This window comes from Polypterus senegalus, chromosome 2 (genome assembly GCF_016835505.1).
Source record: "Polypterus senegalus isolate Bchr_013 chromosome 2, ASM1683550v1, whole genome shotgun sequence".
NCBI classification, from domain to species: Eukaryota; Metazoa; Chordata; class Cladistia; order Polypteriformes; family Polypteridae; genus Polypterus; species Polypterus senegalus.
The window spans coordinates 269,185,408-269,199,295 of record NC_053155.1 but is presented as its reverse complement, the minus strand read 5'-3'; the positions used below and the strand labels follow the sequence as shown (position 1 = coordinate 269,199,295).

At 38.8% G+C, this 13,888-nt stretch overlaps 1 protein-coding gene across 4 annotated transcripts in view; it reads left to right on the top strand.

Moving 5' to 3' along the window:
• The first annotated feature begins 13,278 nt into the window (after positions 1–13,278).
• The window catches only part of adgrg2a (adhesion G protein-coupled receptor G2a), a 177,728-nt gene continuing 177,118 nt past the window's right edge, over positions 13,279–13,888 (top strand). For all 4 annotated transcript variants that reach the window (XM_039745531.1, XM_039745530.1, XM_039745528.1 and 1 more), the window contains exon 1: positions 13,279–13,522. The gene's annotated coding sequence lies outside the window, so the exon portion shown is untranslated. The remainder of the gene's footprint in view (positions 13,523–13,888) is intronic.

Here is a 13,888-nt window from a genome sequence, read left to right as displayed (position 1 = left end):
ATTAAATAAAACTGAGGTAAAAGGAGTCAAAATGTAGAATTTGGTTTGAAAAGCATGTTATAATTTGTGAGAACTCTTCCTAGTCTTGTTTAAATCTTTTTCAAGACTTATCATTGGACTGATGTGTTTACAACATCAGAGATTTGATTTTTTTACATTTCTTTTGTATTTCCAATTGGAGAACAGGCAGATAAAGTGACTTGATTGTGCTTACGCGGTGTCAGTAGTGGGATTTAAACCCCCAACCTCAGGGTTTGAAGTCCAAAGTCTTAACCACTATGCCACACTGCCTGCCTTTTATTCTAGAATGATTAAGATCGAACTGGAGAACAGCAAATTATTCAGAAAAAAACAACTACAGTTTTGCAATCAGAGTAAAGTGTTTTATTACCATAAACAACTGTTCAAACATTTCACCACATATTACTGAGCACAAAATGCAAATACTTTCAGATTGCAAAAAAAAAATGTCAAGACGCTATTTGGAAAATCTGAGCTCTTAGTGTGACTTTGGTGACATGTCTGCAGAAACTCGGGAGAAAAATATAAGGAGCATGAAATAAAAGAAAATATTGCACTTTTATTTCTTTCTAAACTAATTGCTGTCTACGAGAAGCCAAAAATATATTAGGGAAATTTCATTTTGATTTGTCATTCGTGTGAGTTAGGGCACTGAAGGAATGGCTGCTGAACATGGAGCTTTATAGTCATATGTGAATTATCAATTAAAAGAAAGCCATTTCAAGCAATAATAGTCATTATACACACTAGAAATGTCTTGGCAGTATTTTGAATTAATCGAATGGAATCTTGCAAAAAAAGTATCAGTTATGGTGAAAAATGTGACCATTTCTAGATAGATAGATAGATAGATAGATAGATAGATAGATAGATAGATAGATAGATAGATAGATAGGGGGCGCTCTTGCTCCCTTGAACCCCTGTCCACGACTACAGACACCAGGTAAAAGTCCTCCAATTGACTTTATTCTTCAGCCACAGTGTACAAAACACCCTCTCCTCCACAATACTCATACAAATAACTAATCATAAACAATAAAACAATCCTCCAGCTCCCAGACACATTGCCACCCTTCCACCCAGCTCAGCTTGCCGTCTGGGAGCTCCCACAGTCCTTTAATATCTCCTGACCCGGAAGTGTTCCAATCCCCAGTCCACGTGACTCTCAATCACTTCCGGGTCAGGTAAAAGTTCTTTTCTTCACCCCGGAAGCACATCATTCCTCTTGTGCTTCCGGGGCGTAGGGAAAATATCCATTACTCCTCCCTGCAGCGTCCCCTAGTGGCCTCCATGGCATCCAGCAGGGCTGTGCATAAAAACTCCATTGTCCATGATGCCCTGCTGGTCTTCTGGGGACCTCCATGCTGCAAGGAGGGCTCCACCTGGCGGCTTGGGGGTATTGGCTGGGATAAACAGGCAGCCATCCTCCACAATAGATAGATAGATAAGAAGGGCACTATATAATAGATAGATAGATAGATAGATAGATAGATAGATAGATAGATAGATAGAATACACTATATGATAGATAGATAGATAGATAGATAGATAGATAGATAGATAGATACAGTAGATAGAATACACTATATGATAGATAGATAGATAGATAGATAGATAGATAGATAGATAGATAGATAGATAGATAGATAGATAGATAGATAGATAGATATGAAGGGCACTATATAATAGATAGATAGATAGATAGATAGATAGATAGATAGATAGATAGATAGATATGAAGGGCACTATATAATAGATAGATAGAGTGATAAAAATGCAGTGCAAGTTAAAAAATGCAAGGTGGAGAGTGCAAGGCAGGTGTAACAGTCTATAATCTTGTTTAATGTTAACGTTTACCCCACCGGGTGGAACTGAAGAGTCGCATAGTGTCTCCAAACCTTTGACTGTTCAGGATATACAGAGAAATTCAGAGTTTCATTTGAACTGCAATGCCATGTGTTTTTGGATAATGATTGTGTTTGTGTGTTCAATGATGAAAACAGCCTGGCTAGTTACTCTATTTAATGCCCACTCATTCTTTTTTGCTGTTAAAAACCAGATCTCATTAAAAAAAGTCTTGAGGAAGAATTGATGGCTCTGCCACATGTTCAGGAGAAACCTTGAAATGTGCAACATAAGAAGCTTAAATTCACATGGTTAGACAATCACTTTATGTTAAATTTTATTATAATACAGCATTCTCAAATCTGCTTAATCTAATGCAGTGTTGCAATGAACCAGTGACTATCCCAGCATCAAGGCCCAATCACCTACACGTGCCCAGTTTGGATCTGCCAATTAACCAAGCAGACAAGATACAGAAAGGAAAACGGAAAGAGCAAAAGAATACACATTTGGAGAAACTCCACATGGACAGGAGCAGGCCATGGAACTTTCACTAAACATGCTGGATGTGTCACACTTCCACTTACCCTGTCTTTGTATACATGAAGGCAGGCCACGGATTAACAGCAGGTGTCTTACTTATCCAGTATGGTAAGAACAATAACTGTGTCTTCCATAAAGCCAAAAGATGTGCATGTTAATTGATACACTGTAGCTTCTCCTAGCTGCTGGTCTTAATCCTTCTCTGTATCTCCCAACCACCCCTACATTTCCTTTTATATCCAGTCATATGACCTTTCAAACCTTTGGTCGCTTAAGCTGAACCTTTCTTTAAAAATGCAAACAAAGTCAAACAGCATAGTTTGGTCTCTTTGCTGTTAATGAATAACCTGTAAGCTGGTGTCTGCTAAATATAAGTACAGTATACAGTACATTTCCACTTCGAGTGAGGTCTGAGACGAGAGCACAGGGTAAACCTTTGGGAGAGCAACAAAGAACGTCAGATGTCTTAAACCATGTCCTGCTTTCTTGTAGAGGAGGACTAGAAGCTTCAGGAAAAAGGCAACACCCATTACAATTGGTGACAGTGAAGCATAGAAGGCTCATCATGTGAGGTCTTCATGAGAGAGGACTCTGCATTGTGATAGCTGATCCAGAGTGAAGACAAAAGCAGGGCCATGGCTCACAATTGACAGTTCACTTGTGTGTAACTCTTCCTTAGCTGATTTGGACACTAAACCCTAAATAATAGAGTAAGAGGAGTTGAAGAAGGCACAAAGAGACTGATCTTGCATTGACTTTTTAAAATGTATGTATCTAAAAGGAACAAGCTCTGTCCTCAGCATGGAAGGAAATCATAATCGGTTTGAAATACTATTTTCTTAAATAAATGACGGTCTCCTTAGTTTATGCAGGATAAAATGATATCTCTGATCTCTGCTCCCCCTCGGTCACAGTACATAGTGCAAAAAAATAAATATTTTGAGAGCGGTCCAATTCTAGTTAAAACTGTACAAATCTAATAAAAGAGATTCTTTTTGAATGGTGACCTACAAAGTGTGTGGGGCAAATACTAACTGACAAAAAACAAGTGGTGACATATGAGCGGAGGAAAACTGAACATATAGTGCCAAATGCACTCGGCTAGTAAATGGTGACTATACGGTACAAGTTAGCACATGAAACAAACTTTGTAAAGCAAAACAAGTAATGTGAGTGGAAGTATCATACAGAACTAGAGAGATAACACAAAACCAGGTAAATAAAAGAGCAAATGAACATCAATTTATACACTGAAAAAAGTATAACATTGATGTTGCTCATTCAACGTAAATTTTCTCTTTCAAGCAACTTAAGATTAGTCATTTAGTGTTGTAGCTTGAAATATTTGGTTTCAGATCTCAATCAAAGTAAAAAATTTTGTTTGTACCAAAGTAAGTTATTGTGGAGGGAACATAACATAACATAAAAATCCTATTTCGGTTAACCTAATATTTTAGGTCGTTCGTGTGCTGTGTGGGAGGGCCGTTTGTATATTTTTCAGGTCTAACTTTCCAGCCTGCTGGCTTTCCAACTGCTAAAAAAGAAGATCACTGTCCCGAGTCGAGTGGACGTGGCCATACAATTCTGGTCATATTCAGCAGCAGACTTTTATAATGGAGGATTTCTGGAAAGTAACCCTGTTTCTCAACTGTTAATTTTAAGTATAAGAACTCGTAATAAAACATACTTTCAAGAAAGTTGTAGAATCGTTTTTTAAAATTTTTTGTTGTATAGATTTACACGCCAAAATGTTTGTGTAGTTGCACTAGATTTTTAAATAAATGTATAAAGTACAGCTTTGGAATGTGTTATGTTCATAATATTTCTAATAGCATAAAAACAGGTTATGACCAATAAGTAAACTTAAAACATAGATTTACTTTAGTATAAAACAAATGAATTACACCCAATCACTCTAAATGATTTGCCTCAACATAAAAATTGTGGGTTCAATAAGATAAAAAGAATTATATTGGTTCAGTTTGAAAATATTAAGTGTGAATCATAACCTTAATTATTTTAAGTTGAATGGAGGTTATACTTATTTCTGTGTAGAGCAACATTTAATACAAAGTCCAGGAACTTGGAAAGCCATTGCTATGTCACCACAGAAGGCAGATAGGTAATACATTTTTATCGACCAGGAAGAGACATTAAACAAAGGAGACAGTCAACACTAGACAGCCATTCCTACTTTCAGCTGTTCAAAATGCTAAAGTCAACAACATTAATAAGGATTGGAAAAAAAACTTTCAGGGAATAAAGTAAAGAGGAAGAGACCTTCAAGGAAATAATAAATTCATGTAAGGATTTAGATCAATATAATTTATGATTCAACATTGGTTCACATATTGTAAAAATCTATTTCTTTTATCTTTCTTGTCTCAGTTTTTTGTTTCAAAATAAAGCTATGTTAAGGTGAAACTGCTGAACTCTATCTCTGTATCTGTCTCTCTCACTCTCACACACACACACACACACACACACACTCACACACACACACACACTCACACTCACACTCACACTCACACACACACACGGTTCTGTATAATAAAGCGTATGGTGAATTCTGTGTGCTGAGTTCACTGTGTTGAAATGGCCAACATAACTGCAAACGTTGTATGTTTATATGTTGTATTGCAGGTTTACAGTTATGTATGTGGAAAAATGGACATCATGATTTTTATGCAAAATTAATCATTAATATATGTATTATTTGTTAAAAACACATTTCAGACTGCGGACATATTGTAAAAACTATGAGACACTTTTAAGACTCACTTAGCAAATGAAATTAAGCTTCAGACATATTTATTTCAGCATGCAAAAATAAAAAAGTCTCTTCTTGTTGTTGAGGGCCAAAGGAAATACCTCTAAAATACTCATCTTCTTGCTCATTGTATATATGTCCACTCCTCAAAATGTCATTCCCTCATCTTCTTATTTCTTCTCACTCTGGTCTTTTCTGATCTCCTGCTTCTCTTGGTATCTTTAAAGTGGCATTTTTGCCCATTCCCCTTCAGCAAGTAGACTCAATGGACCCTCTGAGAATTCACATGATAAATCAAAGCGTATAGTAAAAGGCTTCCAAGCAGCTGCAGCACTCGCTATGGGTTTCAAATCCTTGTTTCATGTTCCTTTTGTTAATTTTTGAGTTATTTATTCATGTCAGTTACTTTTGTTAATTGTCTGCATCGTTCCTTGTTTTTTTCTCCAATCCTTTCTTATGTACCTTGTGTTTCTGGGTGGTTCCCCAGGAGGCGGGATCACCTGGCCATCACCACCAGGGACTGCCCTCAGCCTTATAAAGGTGAGGGTTTTCCACAGTTTCTTATGGTTCATCTCGGATGCACTAGGGAGTGGTGAGTGTATATTAAGATTTCGCTGTTCCTTGTGCTTATTGCAGTTTCTGGATTTTTGACAATTTTGCTGTTTTTTTTAACTTCACCATTGGATTTTTGTATTAGGACATTAGGTATTAGATATACATAGATAGCTATAGATATTAGGTTTTTTATTGGGGAATTCCTTTTGTAGGCACTGTATGCCTTTTGTGAAATAAATCTTTCATTTTATAAAGATTTCGGTCCAAATCTATCTGGGGTTTGATGGTGTGGAAAGATCAGCCCAAGTACAAACAGACACACAGACTCAGAAGTCCCAAAACACACACTATTTATTTTCCTGTTCTTCCTTTACAGCACACAGTGCACAAATCATCACAAATAGCTCACAATCCTCTATCTTCTCTTCTTCTTTGCTGCCTCCACTCCTCTCCTTGCAAGCTCTGTCCTCCACCTCCCGACTATGGCTCTCTGAATGAAGTGAGGCGACCCCTTTTATGTTGCCCTTGGATGTGCTCCAGGTGCAGCCTGATGAACTTCCTGCAGCACATCCTGGTGCGGCAGAAGTGCTGCATGGACACCTGGAAGCACACCAAGTGCATTCAGTTCCTCTCCTGGTGTTGCGGAAGTGCTGCTGTCCAGGCCTCCGGAATCGTCCAGGTGCCCCCTGTTGGTAGCCACGGACCCATACAGGATTGATTTCCAATCTCCAAATCTGTGGCCCTGAGACAATCCAGGGGGTTGAACCTTGTGTCCTGGGGAAGGTATTGCCCCTCTCCCGGTCCTTCCCTTCTCCAGGTGTCCCGGTGTGGCAAGGTCCCCGGTCGTCTGCCACAATGGCAAATCCCCTTGGGTCTCTCGGGACATTTCGATCTCCTCACCTGATTTCAGGTTGAGTGTGGACTCAGACTGAACTTGGCTTGTTCAAGAGAGTCATGCATAACCTCAGACAGAGGACTGGCATCTCATACTGGACTGGTTTCTGCTTTGCACCTGATCCAGTCAGGATTTCCTGTGAATATAAAATGAAAGAAAAATGGACTGAAACAGTATTTGACTTGATATTTGTAATGTAGATACTGTATATACTGAAAAGGTAAGAAATTTGTTTGGAAACATACAGTATATGTCAAACTGGTGAAGTAGTGGAAAATAAAAAAAGAAAGTTATACAGCTGCAAATATGTGATTGAAGCCAAAATGTCTCTTTTTTTATTTTACACTTGTGGGAGCTTAGTGTCACTGGGGATTAAAAATTAAATCAGATTCCTGTCTGTCTCATTTATGTTTACTAAGAAGTTAACAGAAGGGCGTCTTTCAAGAGGATCTGAATGTTCTCATTAAATAAAAGTGGATCCAAACAGAGTTAGCTGTTTTAGTGGCTGCAGCTGCAAACCTATAAAAAATGGCTGTTCAGGGAAGGCATTTTGTAACAGTGAGGAGTTCAGCTCCACTTAAGCAGGGGAATAAAATAAGTTTAAATGCCTTGTCTTGTCAAATGTTTTGTGTTTTTCTTTAGGTTTATTAGATTAACAGCCAATTTCAATAAAGATAATCTTTTCTTCAGTTATTGGACACCAAGATCAGGTAATTTGGCTCAGTTAAAGCCTTTACATTAAAACGTTTTCTCAGTAATTCATTTTGTACTAAGCTTTTGATGGAAGGAATTGAGGAAGCTACTTTTCAAAGAACACAGGACTGTTCTGTGGGATTTACAGAGCTCTTTTGTTACCTTTGACAAATTAAACATCAAGAATCAAAGTAGAGTCTCTAACTATGGTCCTTTTTGTGTCAAGGTTAATAATCTAATATGAAAAACCCTGCATTAAGACCTAGTACTACAACGGATCTATTCATTCATGTTCTGAACTATGTTTTTCATATTAGGTTTATATGGTCATTATTGTCATGTGTGTACAGTATAGTAAAATTAGAACTTGCAAGTACTAATCAACATGTGGCACATCACAACAACAATATTTATTTATATAGCACATTTCCATACACAGGATGTACAGCTGCTCAAAGAGCTTTACAAGATGTCAAAGAAATAGTTAAGAGAAAAGAAAAACAAATTAAAATTAGAGAAGAATAATACGAGTAAATAACATACAAAAAATAAATAATACACATGTACATAAAATAGATATATACAGTAATTAATAGAGAAGAATAGCCCTTATAAATAGAGTCGCTACTCTCTGATGCCATGATTAGTAAATGCATTATCCTCACAGAATAAGAATAACTTTGCATAACCAAAATAACTGACAGGAATTTTAATTTTTCAGCACTGGCCAAGAGGATTACCACACACTGTGTTATTTACTGATGCTACCCTAGTCCTGTGCTCTACTCTGCTGTATATTCATTGCTCATGGTCATCTGTGTATCAGGCCACTTAAAATTAGGAAGCTCTGTTGACTGGCATTATACAGTAGCTCATTTCATCACAGCTGTCTCATCATTTTCTCTTTGAAATTCATACTTGATGTTGCTACAGTTTGATATTTTACTGTAGTTCTCTACACAAAACATCAGGCTTGGACACTGTTGGATTGGTTTTAATAAAAGCACTACAGCCACTTTTGGAAATATCCCCTGACTTCATGTTTGAGAATTGTCCTCACTTGTCAGCTCATCTCGGTGACATTACTGATGGTGTTGGGTTCAAGGGCTGCCGTAAAGACAGATGGGAGTGTGGAGCAGACCTGCATCGTTACAGTGTAATGCAGAGCTGGAGTCTGTCTCTTTGACATCTGATGGAATCAACTTTAGATGTATAAGTAAATCTTGGTAACTTAAAGTTGTCATATAGCCTAACGTGCACAATTTTTGAGATGCTGGGGTTTACTGAAATGCTACCTCTTGTAGTAATTATATATTTATTAATTTCATGAACAGACTTTGTCCATTACAGTGTCGCAGGAATTTGGTAGTAAGCTCAGCGTCATCAGGTGTAAGACAGAAACTAGACCGGGATTGGAGTTAATGCAAGCCACACTCACTCATAGGCACTTTATTGTTGATTGTCTTAATGTTTTCTGCCCTACAGAACTCTCTTTACTATTTCATGGTGTGCAATACCAGTCCGGACAGAGACAGACACTGAGACAGCCAAATATCCCAAAACACACATATTTAATTCCTTCTTCACCTGCTCACACAATACGGTGCACAAATCACCACCAATAAAGTCCACTCAGTCATTTTTTCTTTTCTTCTGTCACCCCCACTCCTTTCTCACAAGCTCCATCCTCTTCCACCTGACTGGAGTGAGAGGGCCCCTTTTATAATGCTCCAGATGTGCTCCAGGTGCTCCATGATGATCTTCCAGTAGCACTTTCTGGTGTGGAGGAAGTGCTGCGGTCCATGGCTCTGGAACCATCCAGGCGCCCCCTGGAAGTGGCCACGGACTTCCACAGGGTTGAGCTTCTGAGCTCCGTACCCGTGGCCCTGATGCAATCTAGGGGGTTGCCCTTTTGTGTCCTGGGGAAAATATTGCCCTTCTCCTGGTCCTTCCCTTCTCCAGGCATCCCGGTGAGGCAAGGTTCCTAGTCATCCTGCCACAATAGTAAACCTTAACAATTAAGTACTTACCTTGCTTAATACGAATTTGAGATGTAACCACCATTTTGTTTGTGTGTTAAATTGATGAAAGCTGAGCATACATTACTTAATTCATTTGACTGTGCTTCTTTACCTACATCAATTCTCTAATACAGCTGCAGTTTGTTTTATTAAACACGTAAACATTAGGTTTCGGCTTCATGGCTTCTGGCATGTCCTCTCAATCCACAAAGAACTTGCATTTTCTCTTTGTGTCCACATGGATTGTTTTTAGAGGACTGTTGTTTCCTTTTACATGTCAAAGTTATGCATCTCACGTTATCTGGTGTCACTAAATTGGCCCTTCATAAGTACGTATTTCTTGTGATGGTTCATGGCTGGATGCTGTTGTGTGTCTCATTCTGTTAGGACAGGTTCCAGCTCCCATTATGCTGAACTTGATTAAGTTAGTTCAAAAATGCTTGCATAGATAACACATAAAGGTGGGGCTGCAGAGGAGACAGAGTTCCTGCAGGAGATAGACATTGCAAGCTTTGACTTTAAATAAGAATAGGCTGATGTGAGATGTGTTATGTTATTGTAGAAATTCAGAGAACATCGTACACCACCAGGGGCCGCACCATCACCCAAACTAGACACAGACAGCTTGGGACACAAGTTCAGGGCGCTAGTTTTTATTTTTTTCCCTTCCCCCATTTCCCACATGTACAGCACAGTCACAACACTAAACCAAACACTGTCTTTTTTTTCCTTCTCTGTCCGACTCCACTCCTCCTGGCATGTTTCGTCCTCTTCCATCTGACTCTGACTGCCGGAGTAGTGGCTGCTGGCTTCTTTTATAAAAGACTTCCAGGTGCTCGTTGACCTATATCTGGCAGCACTTCCAGGTGTGGCGGAAGTGCTGCAATTAAGGGCTCAACAGCAGCTGCAGCACCCCCTGGCAGTGCCCATGGAACCCAACAGGGCTGCACCAAACTACAGCCTCCAATGGATCCCTGTGGGGGCTGCCACCTAGCACTCTATGCTCTGGATACGCTTCCTCCTCTGGTCCTTTCAGCATAGAGGCGTCCTGGCTGGGCCCTGCCACAGCATTAAAAACTCAGTGAACATAAAAATCCTACTCCATTTTTAGGAGCACTTAAAAACCGCACAAAGTAACCCAAACACATTTTAGAAAAAAAAATGTAAAACAAGTCTATTTTTATAGTATTTACTATGCTTGGGACAAGATATGATGCTATGGCACTTCTCAACTGACTTTTGCTATTCTATAAAAATCCTGATCAGGAAGAAGCTGTTTCAAAGAGATTAAACTACACTGAGCATATATAAAACAAAAACAGGAAGGAACATTAATGAAAAGCATTCTGAGTCGTGCCTGTCATCAGCCATACTGACAAAGACATGAGATCCAAAGTGGCAGGAGGCAACAAACAGAACCATACCAAGGACACAAATGCCATGTACAACAGAGAGCAGAAAATGAAGAGGTTATGCTGGGCAGGTGATACAAAAGAATCCTCTGTGGCCGTTTTCCTGGTAGTACCAATCACCAGCTGGATTCACAATGAGGCCAAATGTCTGCTTCCAGGTGTTTTTCCATCACAAGGAAGACCACTGAATGAGGATGTTATTTGTACACTGACCAAATCAAACATAAGCAATACATAGCTGTGTGATCACCTATGTGATCACTATACATTTAAAAAATTGTGCTTCTTAGTTATATTTAGTTTACATTGCTTCTGTCCACTTCTTTGATGTTCACCTGTCCACAGTTCATCATTACATATTGCAGTTTCCAACTTTAAGCACTGTCAAGTAGCTAATGAAGAACCTTATCAGTGTGCATCTATAAATAAAAACAGATGTAGGTTATTTGCAATGGAAAAAATAGAAAAGGAATTAGAAACACAACATTTCGGCTGTGCAGCTGGCATCGGATGTGTATTTAACTTGATTATATATATACTGTATATATCTCTATATATAATCTTCATTTGGATCTTGATCTTTGTTTGTCCGCGAATGAATTAGAAGAAGAAGCACTAGATGGCAGTAGAGACAGCTAAAACAGGCATTGCATTAAGAATCTCCTCCAGGCTTATACTACTGAAGACTGTAGTACGCCAGTCAGACCTCAAAACACAGACATTCAAACTAAACAAATTGTTGTGCTTTAAATCAACTAAAGAGATCTTCATTTAGATCTTGATCTTTGTTTGTCGGCGAATTCCACTTATGCGTAGACCACCTTCCAGTTTAGTACATTGTTGTTACTCACGGATGTCAACAATGTGCCGGAATAACGAAAGGGGTGGTGGACAGTGTTATGCTGGTTAGCTCCCGAGGCCTGGTTAGACAATGAGATTGCCGAAGATAAAAGGTACGTGCCTACGTAACATATGAATGAAAGAAAGACAGTGGGTAAAATGAATGACAACGTAACAGCACGTTCCGGACATTATTATTGCTACGTTGTAGCCGGCGAGTGCTGCGCGTCTGACAGTTGTACCGTGGCTTGCTCACATGTCAGTGAAGTGATCCCTATTTATGCTTTAAAGAGCCTGGATACTTATGTGTCCCCCTTTTATAACCATTGCTCTGTGTATATTGCCTTACTCTTTGGATTGCCACAAAGCAACCTGCGAGATTGGAGAAAGGTTGAGAAGAGATCGTGATAATCGTGAAAATGAGATGGACTGTGAACGGACAGAAGCAGAAATACTTCTACGACACCACATAATTACTATTTGGACAGTGATTCCGAGTAGGCCGTTCCTATCAAATCAATGTCCAAGGGTTTTCTTTTGTAATTTTGTTTCCCGTATAAAAAAATTATATTGCTGTGTGACGAAGGGCCCAGTTCACGACTGGCGGCCGCGTTTAAACAGGGAGCCCTTCACAGACAACTTTAACACGCGCAACGTAGTTGGGCGCACATGGCTAGTAAATATATAATTTTTTTTTATTTTATTGTATGAAAACCTTGTTATTTCAACTGTCAATTAGTGCTGGCATTTTGTCTTTCCATAAAAAGTGATTATTATATGTGCTGAAAAACTGCTTTAAAATGCATTAAGACTACTTAAACATTCTTAAAACCATAAATTAAAATGCTTAAAAACTTAAAAAGCAATAATGTTTTCATTACAGGTAAGCAATCATAGATGATGGATTAATTAAGGCATTACAAGGCTGGTCAATTTCCATACACAGCAGGAATCATCTTTGTTAAGACCTTTCACTATTGGTTCCAATTACTTTCAAAAAGCATTACAGATAAAAAATGGGACAAGACCCCATTTGGTTCCTGAATACTAATGGAAAATGCCATTTGAACCCTTAAATGCATTAACGACTTTGAGAATAAACCAACCTTTGTTCACTTGGATTGAAACATCTACTCCTTACAGAATCAGCAACAGGAAACACAATGTGTCTTGGGTAGCTGAGCACAACACCTGTAACATCGTTCGAGTCTGTGAGGAGTTTTTATTTTCTTGTTTCCTCCAACGTCTTAAAACTTAAAACAGGTAGACTGGAATGTACAAGAGATAGCCTGGGGTCGTTGGCAAAGTTCGATCCTGCACCTCGCAACCCTACCCTTTAAAATTAAAATATAAATAAATAACTACAAAATAATACATATGCCGTCCCATGAAAACGGAATATTTAATGGTGTCGCGACCCACAAAAAAACCACAAGAATACACAACGATCTGTTATAACTCTTTCATTATCTGCACTATAAAGGTGTGCTGGATGTTTTTTCCCTTTGTCAGAAGACTTGTCTGGCGGGATCTCGGGCTAGGCAGTTTTTGAGTCATCAGCGCCGCTTTCTTGAGCTGATAACAACGTCACATCACTCCCCTCGCTGTCTTCAGTACGGGTACACCGCCTGGTAGGCGAGAGCGCGACATAATCTCCGCCTCCCGCGTGCACGCGCGCACTCCTTGCGCGAAGAGCCCCTTCACTCGCTTAGAGCCAGCGGTGTGCAGAGCGGAGTGGAGCCAGTGGACTCGTATCTTCGGTGTGTCTGACAGCTCACAGCTTCAGCGCTTCAGACTTGGTCAATGGGATATGTGCCCACGTTTTGGCAACCACCGTATGGAATACTGATTTTCTTTTTTGTTTAATGGAATATCATGAAAATTTGAAACGCCCGTCTTAATCATTAAGAAAATAGTAACAAAGAAGGTAAGCTTGTTTTTGGTGTTAATTTCCTTTTAACACCTGTGCACGTTGCAAGGTAGGATTTAAAACCTATTTTATAAAGGATTGCAGAACTTTATTAAATTTGGTTTATTGCCCACCATTAAAATATTGATGACAGCGCCAGTATCGACAACTTTTAACTTACAAAAATACAAAAAATAAACAATAAAATACCAAACAGTAGTAACTACACAGTTTTTTTAAAGGGCCATTACAATAATTAAGATATACGATCTTTTAACTTGTAATTGTAAACGTTTTAACTACAGCCGTGCTATATGGCTTATTGTTAATCAATTTTCAAATCTGTAAGCAGCTTGGTCAAAGCAGTTTTTTTGTTCTCGGTTA